This window comes from Taudactylus pleione, unplaced genomic scaffold, assembly GCF_031769625.1.
Source record: "Taudactylus pleione unplaced genomic scaffold, aTauple2 ptg000522l, whole genome shotgun sequence".
Lineage (NCBI taxonomy): Eukaryota > Metazoa > Chordata > Amphibia > Anura > Myobatrachidae > Taudactylus > Taudactylus pleione.
This window is the reverse complement of record NW_028284924.1, coordinates 1,762,151-1,775,246: the sequence shown is the minus strand read 5'-3', so window position 1 is coordinate 1,775,246 and position 13,096 is coordinate 1,762,151. Positions and strand designations below refer to the sequence as shown.

Genomic DNA, 13,096 nt, shown 5'->3' with positions numbered 1-13,096 from the left:
TGGGCAAAAGACCAAAAAGCCACCTCTTTTGTGTGGAACCCTTTTTACCCAAATCCTGACAACATTTGCCAAGGTAATTGTACCATTTGTAGTGTCAAAGTAAGTAGAGGTAGGGACGTTAATCATCTAGGTACCTCCTCCATATTACAGCATTTGCAGTTCACAAGTGTTTTAATGCCAAGTGGTCCAGCATCAGCTACCAGCAGCATGGATAGATACCAGCACATGCCATCTCCACTGCCAACACCTTCATCATCAACCTCCTCATTAGCAATCAGAGGTAGTTCTGCATCCAATTTGCAAGGGCAAACTGACCTTATCCGCGATTCCCGAGAAGAATCCTTGCACACTTGGGGCACTGCTGCTGGAGTTGAATCTTCATCAGAGAAGGGGACCAAGAAAACAAGTAGTTTCAAACAACAATTGACTGTGAAACAATCATTTATAAGAGGAACCAAATATGACAGCCGCCATCCTGTTGCACAGTGGATCACTGAAGCCATGACAGCTGTGTTAGCATTAGATTTGCATCCAATGGGCCTGATTCCGAGTAGTATGCAAACTGTGACTGCTGCAGTGATACTGGATGTAGGGTACCATTCCAGGTACCCTGCTAGCCAGAAGCAAGGGCAGTGGGGCAGTAATGGTGCCACTACACAGTGCCCTGCGCTCTGTGAAGTGGCACTGGTTGCACACCCCTGGTTGCGGCCAATTCATGCGATTATCACCCCTATGCTCCCCTAACTTATTAATTGATTATCAATTTCTACTTTCTACAATTATAAATTACATTTGGCCTGATGCCTGTGATTTGTTGGTTGGATTCAGTGTGTTTGAAAACTCACATTTGGATGCTTGTTATTTTATATTTTCTTTCATGTTTCCAATTTACTTTTCCTTTTATCAATGTTCTACCTTCCACTAATACTTCATACGCCACCTCCAATCACTTGTAATGGCTTGAGGCCTGTGATTTGCTGGTTGGAGAAGTTTGTGATTAACTTCTTAATTAATTATCATCAATGTCTACAATTATCAATTTCTATTGGCCTGAGGCCTATGATTTGTTGTTTGGAGAAGTGTTTTGGTAAGGTATTATATTATGTTTCACTAGGCTTTTACTCTTAGGCTATTAGTTCTTGATTAATGAAAACACACTATAGGGTCGTATAGTTTATTAAAGCTGCCATCCTGTCTGCCACTATGTTTCATAGATGTCCTATGTTCTTTTAAACTGCATTTTTGCCGCTACTCTGTCACTTACTTTAGCCAGATAGCTCGCTGCAGCCTTTGGCCAATATGGGTGAAAACAATCTTGTGAGCTGTGAGGTGGTCAAAATTGACTGGAAAAGGTTAAAAAATGTATTGATGTTAATAATACTGTTGGAATGAAAACAGGCCCAAATTTTATTCATTTTTAAACAAAATTTTATCCAAAACAAAAACATTTGAGGGTGGTCTCCCCAATACTTTAACCAAAACATGATGATGATTTAGAACCAAATCCAAAACACGGAGGTCTGCGCACATCTCTACTTTATTTTTCAGTGTTGTTCGACATTGTTCATTTCAGGTAAATTATGTTTCAGAACCATTGTAGATGTGTTGGATTCAGGTAATACCTATTCCATTTTTAATCCGGCTATTATTTTCCTCCCTACAATGAAAATTGCTGTAGGAACAAAATGTCAGGCCAAATACACATTTCAATCCCGGTTGCTGTAATTATTTGACAAATGAGGTCAGGAAAACACAAGACTACCTGACAAGTCTGGGGTTTCTGTCACAGTTGCTCAGATGTTTGCGATGAAGGAAGCTTTTTAATGAGTCGAAGCTTTACTTATGTATGATATCCGCACCTGGCAATTTTCACCCATTTGCCGAGAAAGCCTCATTTCCCCAGCTTGTAGGTCAACATGTACCAAATAGAAAAATATTATTATTATTTATTAACTGTATGTTCTGTGGAAAGTATTTCATTTTAAGCATAGCTTCTAACTCTAAGGGGTATATTTACTAAAGTGCGTTTTTTTAGAAGTGGAGATGTTGCCCATAGCAACCAATCAGATTTTAGCTATTATCTTCTAGAAAGTGCTGGATAAATGTTAAGTAGAAGCTGATTGGTTGCTATGGGCAACATCTCCACTTCTAAAAATCTGCACTTTAGTAACTATACCCTTATAAGAGAGAGTGTGTGTGTGTTTCTGTAGAAGTTAAAGTTTAAGAAGACTCCATTTTATTTTTTTGCAAATAAGCCCCTCTCACAGTGGCCAGCTAATAACTCACTATTACCAATGTATTTGCAGTCTCATATTGCTCCAGGGCTCACAGCCTAAAGTCTGAAATTAGTTTTGTTTTGGTTTTTCAGCTGGAAATTCATCAAACCAATCAGATTCTAGCTTTCATTTTATGGAATATACTCGATAAATGATATCTACAATCTGATTGGTTGCTATGGGCAACACCTTTACTTCTCCTCTTTAGAAGGTTTGATAAATCTCCACTGTACTGATTTAAAACATACAGTATATGACTCATTCTAAAGGTACCTACACACTAGGCGATGTACTCACGATGCGATATCGTGAGCAATTTCCCTGGAACTCTCCCCGGCAGCTCCCAGGCTCTCCAGGACATGATATGATGCTAAAAAGTGTCCAATGTGACTAAAGATCTATCGTGCACAAAATCTATCTATTGCACAAAATCGTGTATGAGATTGGCAAATCTTGCCTGCAGTAGGCAAGATCTGATGATGCGATGTACGACCAGCGGGTACGCGCATCGGCATCGTGATCATGAGTGGACAGTCACGATTTGGACATCTTTCACACGATTTGTCGCTCCGATGCGTCGAAATCAGGTGAATCGTGTAAAATATCGTCTAGTGTGTACGCACCTTATGGTATTTTCATGTCATCGTCACTAATCTTAAAGTATCGTACATAAATACTATCCGTGAGAGCTTACATATTAAAAAATTTAGGCATGGCATTAAAAAGTGCTAACTCGCGAGCAAAACAACCGTCAGAAGTGACAATACTTGTTTTTTTAATCAATTGACATGCATAGCACACAGATATTAGGATAATTCATGTTGTTTATTATTGTGTCCCTTTAAATGCAGTCAGCCTATTTAACCCCATTGGTGTGTGAATTAAAAGGCCAGCTTGTTACATGGATCACTGTGAGGTTTATAATTAAAGAGACAACTCATCTATGAGGCTAATGGTGTTTTGTCTCAGCTGGTGTTGAGTGGATTGTATTACCTGGCTAAATGATATATGCAAGTAATTTTAAACCTGACCTGATAGCGACTTGCAGATATAAGACATAAGTGCCAGCAGTGGACCATCTATTTGTGGCTTGGAGGTACGGCTGTACATATAATTGCTTGGACAGTGTGCTGTAAAGCATCTTCTAAGGCTGGCAGGCCATCAAACCAATATCAGCTCTTGAATCGCCACGCTGTCCAATGAGCCATTCTATTATTGTATTATTTTCTTTTATTCGCTACAATATTATACTTTCTTTTTTTTTTTATATATATATATATTTGTTTTATTGAAGCAATGCACAATTATCATAAACATAACTTACAATACAAAATTATATGTATGTGGTCAAAAACAGTTGGATCCAGTAAACAATTATGACATAAGGTATACTAATAAGTCAGTAGTGGTAACAGTTAAACAATCGGCCTTTCATTATGAAAATACATCTAGCAGCAAATAGGTTTGCTGAAATATTAAAGTACATACATAATAAATTGTCGATTTTTTAACTGAACAAAATAAAGCAACAACAATTAGTAATACTACTAAAAGAAAAGAAAACAAAATTTGCTCGCTCCTCCCCCACGCTAACTCTAGGTTGGAAATCGGTGGTACACCCTCCAACTCTCGTGAAAGATACCAGGATGTATATCGTAAGGAGTCTCGAAGTTTGGGTTTGAATACTCGTGGAAAGAGTTGTAATAAAACTCTTCCCACATCTCAAAAAATCTTTCAGTTTTCATCTCTTTCACTTGTACTACTTCTACCCAGGCCATACGAAAGAAATAAAATTATTTTGTTTTGAAGAGGGACAGGGTGGGAATCTCTGGGTGTATCCACACCTGTAGAATAGGCTTACGAGCGGCAGCACTGACCTGCTAACAATAGGCGGCTACCACCTCTTGTAATTCTAGTTCCCCTTGGGAGAATGACAAACAAGGCCCATTCAGGGGTCATAGTCATGTGATTAACCAAGTGGTCCTTAGTAATTTAGTACTTGCAACCACAATCTGCGAATTATCGGACATGACCATAAACAGTGAAATAGATCAGCCTGAGACTGGCCGCACTTAAAACAAGAGTCAAAGGTCGAAAGACCAATAATAAATCTTCTATGTGGGGACATATATGACCTGTGCAGTATATTCAAAAACATCTCTGTGTACATGGTGGGAGATAATATATGGCACGACCTACTGTATGATGAGCTTTTAATAAATCCACCATTTGTACATTGGGAAGCTGTGAGATCCATGTTTGGGGCCCTCCCTGAGAAGTAGAATAGTCTAATATATGTTGGAAGTGGCTTTTTTTTCTGAACGATGCCTGTTGTAGCAAGGTGTCCAAAGGGTTTGACCAATCAGTTTGGGAGAAATATCTAATGGTTTGGCTGACATAGTGCTGGGCTAGGAGAAACGCTACAGGAGCCTTTACAGGAAATTTCTCGGTTGCCTCCCGAAACGTGAGGGGTCGTTTCGCCGACAAATCCAAAAAACATCCAATGTTAACCCCCCCCCACTCTCCATATGTTAAAGGAATGTCTAGCCATGCCATTTTGGAAATCGGGATTTTACATAAAAGGAAGATAAAGGGATTTATGTACATTCAAATTATGTTTTTGTTGCAGACTTTACCTCAGCTTCCTGGGGGGCCATAGCAGCGGGTTCTCTCTCAGGTGGGTCGGGACCTCCTGATCATAGCGGTGCATAAATGACACAAAGTCTCCCCCCTCTAGAAATTCTCTCTCCAAAGAAGTATTTGTGTAGACTTCTTTATCGTGCAGCCAATCTTTAAGGTAACGCAGAAGAGCTGCTTGAGAGGACCGCTGTACATTAGGGAAATTAATTCCACCATTTGATTTAGGTTGTTGTAGCTTTAACAGGCCAATGCGCTGTCTTTTTCCTTGTCAAAATAAATCGTCTGAAAAGAAAATGAATGTGGGTAATGTCTTAATCAAGTACATAAGGCGGGGAAAGGTTATCATTTTAATGAGGTTTGCTCTGCCAATGTATGAAACAGGAAGGGATTTCCAACTCTCCAGCTCAGCGGCTATCCTACTTAATTGTTGGGTATAGTTAAGGTTATAAATAAGACCTGGCTTCCTAGGAATTTTCACTCCCAAATAAGTAAAGTGATCAGAGCACCAAGAAAGTGTGACATTATCTGTTCCTACAAAGTTAGATACATTCCGGCTCAATCGAAGATCTGTTGACTTAGCCCAATTAACTGCGAAGCCAGACGCCTCTCCGAACAAACGTAGTTTTTCAATTAGATATGTTAGGGATTAGATATGTTAGGGAATTCGAAGGGTTGGAAATGCAAATCCAGTTAGTTTTATGACTTTGGTGCCAATGGAGATGCCCTTAATGACACTATAATTTTCTATTATACGCAGAAGGGGATCAATAGCTATATTAAAAAGGATCGGGGAGGCGGACATCTCTGACAGGTGCCACGGGACATGGATAAAGGTTCACTACAATAGCCATTTAAGAGTATGGAGGTAGACGGAGACATATAAAGGTATCGGATGAGACTTATAAAAGTGGGGTGAAAGTTTAGACGAGAGAGAATAGAAAACAGATGTGGCCACAGAATAGTGTCGAATGCTTTAGTTGTGTCTAAGCTGATTAGAGTGTTGTCGGTACAAATGTAAAAACACACTGATACTTTTGAGGTCTTGCTCATGTATTGTGAGTTAACTTACAAGGGGTTCGGATTTCAGAGATCCGTACCCATCCGAACTTCGTAGATCTGAGTCGGATCCGAGCTGGCTCTGGTTTTCCCACCTGACTCGGATCTCAAAATGAGGCAAAATGTCATCATCCCACTATCTGATTCTCGCGGGTTTTGGATTGTATAAAAGGCCCGGCGATTGCCGCCATTTTTCATTCCGGCTGCGGAGAGTGAAGAGAGAGGGGGCTGTGAATGTGCTGTTGCTTACACTGTGCATAGGGGCTGGCTACTGTTGTCATTGTCACTCAGGGGCTAGCTGCTTATGTCCATAGGGGGTGGGGCTGGCCATTGTCCATATATAGGGGCTAGCTGGCTGTTGTCCTATCCACTCCATAGGGGCTGGCTGGCTGTTACCCATAGGGGCTTGCTGGCTGTTGTCCTGTCCATAGGGGGTGGCTGGCTCTTGTCCATAGGGGCTGGCTGGCTGGCTGTGCTGCTGTTTTGTCCAGGGGGTGCTCTGTCCATCAGGGGTGCCCTTCACCCCCAGTGTGAAAAAAATAAAGTATTTTATTTCTGTGTGTGTGTGCATTAGCCACACTTATCAGCAACGTACTGTAGGTGCACAGGGGTGCTGCCTGTGTCATTTATCAAGGGGCTGCTGCCTCGTTCAGGGGTGCTCCCCCCATCCAGTGTGAAAAAAATTAAAACTATTTTTTGTGTGTGCGTGTTAGCCACACTTATCAGCAATGTAGGTTCACAGTGGTGCTGTGCTGCCTGTGTCATTTATCAAGAGGCTGCTGCCTCGTTCAGGTGCTCTCCCTCCCAAGTGCCCCCAAAAAATGAATTCAATCGATCTTTTTTTTGGGTGTGTGAGCGTTAGCCACATTTATCAGCAACGTACGTGTGCTCCCCCCTCCAGTGGGAAAAAAATAAAAACTATTTTTTTTGTGTGTGTGTGAGCCACACTTATCAGCAATGTAGGTTCACATGGGTGCTGTGCTGCCTGTGTCATTTATCAAGAGGCTGCTGCCTCATTTGGGTGCTCTTCCGCCCAAGTGCCCCCAAAAAATTAATTCAATCAATCAATCTTTTTTGTGTGTGTGTGTGTGTGTGTGTGCGCGTTAGCCACATTTATCAGCAACAAAGCTGCGCAGGGGTGCTGTCTGTTTCATTTATCAAGAGGCTGCTGCCTTGTTGGGTACTCTCCCTCCAAAGTGCCAAAAAAAAAAGAATGAAATCAATTAATCAATCTTTTTTCGTGTGTGTGTGTGCGCATTAGCCACATTTATCAGCAACGTAGCTGCGCAGGGGTGCTGTCTGTGTTGTTTATCAAGAGGCTGCTGCCTCGTATGGGTGCTCTCCCTCCAAAGTGCCAAAAAAATGAATTCAATCAATCAATTAATCTTTTTTTGTGTGTGCGCATTAGCCACATTTATCAGCAATGTAGCTGCACAGGGGTGCTGTCTGTGTCATTTATCAAGAGGCTGCTGCCTCGTTTGGGTGCTCTCCCTCCCAAGTACCCCCCAAAAATTAATTCAATCAATCTTTTTTGTGTGTGTGTGCGCGTTAGCCACATTTATAAGCAACTTAGCTGCGCAGGGGTGCTGTCTGTGTCATTTATCAAGAGGCTGCTGCCTCGTTCGGGTGCTCTACCTCCCAAGGGCCCCCCAAAAAATAATTAATGAATCAATGTGAGTTTTTTTGTGTGTGTGCGCGTTAGCCATGGCATCACAAATGCCTCTGCTGAGATTTGCATAAACATTTTCAAAGGTGGAAATAGAGGATATGGTTTAAAAAATGGAATAAAGTAGCTAAAACTGCGTTCTCTGATTATAGTGTCCCTACTCCCTACCCATGGCCCCTCTACCTGAATTTCAGTGAGTCAGAGGGGCAACTCCATGTAACCGTATTCCAGAGTACAGCTGCTCCTCCTGTATCCCAGGTCAGAAGATGTGTAGGGGGTGTGGTGATGATATGGACTAAAATGGAGCTCACATCCACTAAAGTGGACAATGAATCCCCAATCTAACAGGGACCGCAGCTGTAATTTATACACAACACAGGATGGGATGACGATATAGGCTTGGGTGATGGTATAATCTGGAGTGATGTACAGTATACATCATCTTCTTCACATAATATTAATTTGTCCACGCTGGAATCCACCATTATAGGTGCCTCTGTAATTTTTGCACGTTATTGATTGTAAAGGTCTTTCTCGTAGAATTTGTAGTTCAATTTGATGGACATCAGCTTTTCCACATTTTGGGGAAATAGTCTCAGGCCGATCACTGACAAGGTTCCCGGCTGTGCTGAAAACTCGTACACACTGGAAGGTGGGCAGCTCAAGTAAAGCAAAGGTAGTTTTGTGTAAGGGCCTTTAAGGGGTATATTTACTAAAGTTTCTAAATATGAAAAGTGTTCATGTTGCCCATAGCAACCAATCAGATCCTGTCTATCATTTTCTAGAATGCAATAGAGATATTGATAACTACAATCTGATTGTTTGCTATGGGCAACATGAACACTTTTCATTTTTAGAAACTTTAGTAAATATACCCCTAAATTGGCTCTTATTTAGTAGTTATTTACCTGTATCTCTTTCTCTTCAGATCTGTGTCCGTTGGGAGAAAAAAAGGTCTTCATCACTTCTGGGTTGAAAATTCACTCCCAGCAGGCATGGCACTCAAGAATTCCTAAGAAAGACATAACTTAAGACTTAAACCTTAAATCTGAAATGTTGCATTTAATGCTCTGTTCCGCTTGTTCACATATCTGATCTGGTTAAGTGAACAGTGGGAACAACGGCAGTTTAAAGGCCACTAAATTTTAATGTCCCTGTACAGGTTGGGAAATGCCTTTATGGAAGGTTTGCAAAGGATTATTTAAGTCAATTGTTTTTGGAAAGCACTCTTCCTGGTCCCCTTCTGGAATGAAAATTCACTCCTAGCCGCAGATGCAGGCGCAGGATTCTCAAAGACACAAAGTAAGACCTTAAATCAGGGGTAGCCAACCTCGGTCCTCGAGAGCTACTAACAGTTCACGTTTTCCAAACCACCTATCTGGTGTACAGGTGTATTCATTAGTCACCAACACATGTGGAAAGATCCACAGGTGGAGTTAATTATTTATTACACTTGTGATTCTGTGAGGACACCTGGAAAACATGCACTGTTGGTAGCTCAAATTTACTACCAATCAACCCTTCCTATCCCGCCCTGCCTTCAACTACATACATACTCCAACTCCCTCAGGTCTCTCTTGAATAATAAAAACATTTGTTTCCTGATCTGCCATGTTGGAAGTTGAACTGCCAGGTGTTTGTGCCGCCCACTGCTGCCACTTAGCTTAGTCAGTCAGCTAGTTTGGTGCAAATTTTGGGCCTAAACTGAATGAAAACAATATAGTGAGCTGTGAGGTGGTCAAAATTCACTGTAAACGAGTGGAAATAAATGTTATTGAGGTTAATAATACTGTAGGAACAAAATCAGGCCCATTTTATGTGTTTTTAGCTGTTTTTGTGATTTTTTTAAGAAAAAATCCACATCCAAAAGCGAAAAACAAAACACGGAGGTGAGGTTTTGCCAAAACCAATCCAGATCCAATACCAGCGGAGATCCAGATCCAAACCAAAACAAGGGGGTCGGTGCACATCTCTAGTTCCATAGATATAAGTGCCAAGAGAAACCTTATATTAAAATGCTTGTAGCCATAGGGATCATTGTGCCTTATAACCAATGCAGGGAAATGGCACTGATTATACCGTTTGAATGTATAGATATCTGATTTCCTTTCTTTTTCCAAGTATATAACATAATGGGGGTGCAATCAAGGAGATTAGACTCTTTAGAGTGTCAGGGAGATTGCTAGAGATGAGCAGTTGGGATTCCTTCGAACCTGACGAAACGTCGGGAATCCAAGTAGATCTGAGCGTTGGCTTGGATCTTCCCGTCTGACTCGGATTTGACTTCGAGGCAAAACGTCATCCTCGCGGCGTTGGATTCTCGTGGGTTATGGATTATATATAAGGCGATGCAGATGGGACTCTGCACCATTTCATTTTAAGCATCCTGCTGTATGCTGCGCTTAACTATGCTGTATAAGCTGTGCTGTACTAATGTGTATATAGGGAGTGCACACTGCTGTGCTGTAGTTTGCTGTATAGCCTATAGACTCCAGACTCACAAGTGGTTGTGCTGCTTAGTCAATGTGTAGTTTATAGGGGGTGCACACTGCTGTATGCTGTGCTGTACTCTGCTGAATAGGCTGTGTCCACACTCAAAAGTCACAAGTGGTTGTGCTGCTTAGTCAATGTGCATAGGGGGTGCATGCTGCTGTATGGGAATGGGATTGAAATGCAGACTAGCCGCCGGTTCAAATCCCGACAGTGGATGCCCGACAGGATGAAGATCCGAACTGGGGCAGGTAAGTACCGTAACCCTCCCCTGTCCCCCCTAACCCTCCCTTAGTGGTGCCTAACCCTAACCTCCCACCTAGTGCCTAACCCTAACTCCCCGGGGGTGCCTAACCCTAACCCCCCTCTTGCCGCTCTCTAAACCTAACCCTCTGGGGGGGTACCTAACCCTAATTTCTCCCTGGGGGTGCCTAACCCTAACCCTTCCCCCTAGCGGTGTCTAACCCTAATCTCCCCCCAAACCTAACCCCGCTAGACTCCCTAATCCTAATCCCCCTCCCTCGTGGCTAATGCTAAGGGCGCCCTAGACTTATCTTCGTTCGGGCTGGCATCCTCGGCATTCCGGTGTTGGGATTAACTGAGGACTTGGCCTTTATTTATGATTTGTGTGGGTTCTGCAAGTGTCAGTGAGGCATCTCACTCTGCCTCTCATGACAATGCAAGACCTTATCACTCAGAGTTTAGAAGAGGTGTAAAAAAAATTAAAACCACTAAGGCAGTAGAACAAACTGTGCGTTCAGAAACAGAAATGTTACAAATCCCTTAGTAGAGTCTAAGTGTGTCCACAAGTGCGATGTGTGAGCCTGAACTTTCTGATACTGTTGAACGCACAGAGAAACTGCCTTCCACCATTTTTGCGCCCTCTGCAAATATGGGGATGAGCAGCACAAATATAGCTGATGACAGAAATTGAGGATGCCACCAAGGAAGTGCAAGAGGATGAGGGTGATATTTGTGAAGCTGACGCCGGCGCTAATGAGGATGTTGAGGATAAGGATGTTGTTTGTGTAAGTCAGGCACCAGTGGCAGCAGCTCTTGGCCATGATAAGAGGCAGGCCATTGTCATGCTTGGGCATAGTATCAACAAATGCACTTCTTATGTGTGGAATTATTTTTATCCAAATCCTGACAACAATTGTCAAGCCATCTGTAGCGTTTGTAAAACCACAGTAAGCAGAGGTAGGGCCGTTAGCCATCTAGGAACCTTATCCCTGTTACGTCATTTGCAACGAACTCATGAAATGTTTTTGACAACATCTGAAACTGGTGCTAAAGAAATAACAACAAGCAGTTCAGCATCAGCTAGCTTCCTTCTCTCATGTTCAACTAGATCCCAACACCTGCTCTACCACCTACATCTTTATACTCAATATCCACAGTAATGATTGGAGGTAGTCCTGCATCCAATTTGTTAAGGCTAGGTGACTCCTCCCCTATCCAGGATTCCTCAGAAGAATCCTTGAGTGCTAGGCCTGCTTCTACTGGGGATGGTTCTTCATCCCAGAAGGGGACCTACAAGACTAGTATTTTAAAACAACTGACTGTGGAAAAATCCTTTGCAAAGGGAAGCAAGTATGACTTCTCTCGCCCAGTCACAAAGCGGATCACTGTTGCTTTCATGGCTATGCTAGTATTAGATCTGAGTCCAACAATATCTGCCATTAATGCAGTGGGTTTCACAGTTATTTGAGGTACTGTGTCTCCGGTACCAAAGTCCATCTCGGTTCCATTATACCCGAAAAGTCATTCCTCAGCTATACCAGGACCTTAAAAAAGCTTAATTATTGGCCTACAAAATGACAATGTGCCCACTGTCCACCTAACCACAGATATGTGGACAAGCGGTAGTAAGCAAACTAAAGATTATATGACTGTGACAGCCCACTGGGTGGGTGATTCATATTTAGCAGCAGCAACAGTAACTAACAAACACAACCGGCTCATTCAGAGGCAGGCTACTCTGTGTATCATCGGCTTCACTAAGAGACATAGGACCTCATTCAGAGTCGGTCGTAGCGGCCGCACGGTCGTACGCATCCGATGTTTTTCTTTCTGCGCCTGCGCACGGCTAGCTGTGCGCATGTGCGTATGAGCTGTACCGATGCAAAATACTGTCGGTCGTAGGGCTTCCGAAACGGAAGTGGATTGCGAAAGTTGATTGACAGGAAAGTCCGTTTGTGGGTGTATACGGGGGTGGTGGTCTGCAAACGGAGGCGTTCTTCATCGTTTCCAGGCGTTTTAGGGGAGTGCATAAATTATCTGCTTCGTACGACCATGAATTGCGGATGCATGACAACGTCACTCTACGAACAGGATGATCGTCCAGGCTAAGGTAGGCAAGAAGCGTCCGTAAGCCACAACAGTACAATCGTTAATCCGATGTTACTTGTGATGTTTCTAATTGGAACCACACAAACCAAGCAGCTAAGATTGGTGCATTGTAACTATTAACACTGCTAATTACTTTGTAAATGATTTCACTTGTGTGCATTAGGGAATTCGTAACACAAATGTTTATTTGTGCTTTTTAAACTTATTTTGTTCGGACATTTTTAAAAAATATAGCATTGTGTTTTGCGTAGCAGCCTTTTCAGATACCATACTTTTAAACCTTGTATACATTGATATAGTTAAATTTAGACATTTTGTAATAAAAAAATTTTATTTTTAGGAAATTAGCCTTTAATCACAATTTTACTTACAATTGTTAGGGCAACATTTGCATATAAATAAAAATATAAAATAAAAAACACAATTCTAAAAATAAATTAATTAAAAAAAAAGAGCTTGAGACATTGGTGACATTGGTGACATTGGTGACATTGGGGACTGGACAAGAGATGAGGGAGGAGATATCCAGGGCTACTTGCGTCGTTTGGGCGTTTGGGCCGGCTCGGAGGAAGAGGTAAGCTACGGACAGCCGACTGGCGTGTAACACGCCGACTGG

At 42.2% G+C, this 13,096-nt stretch overlaps 1 pseudogene; it reads left to right on the top strand.

Moving 5' to 3' along the window:
- LOC148501278 (uncharacterized) overlaps positions 1 to 8,670 on the top strand; it is a 37,446-nt pseudogene extending 28,776 nt beyond the window's left edge.
- Positions 8,671 to 13,096: the final 4,426 nt, after the last annotated feature.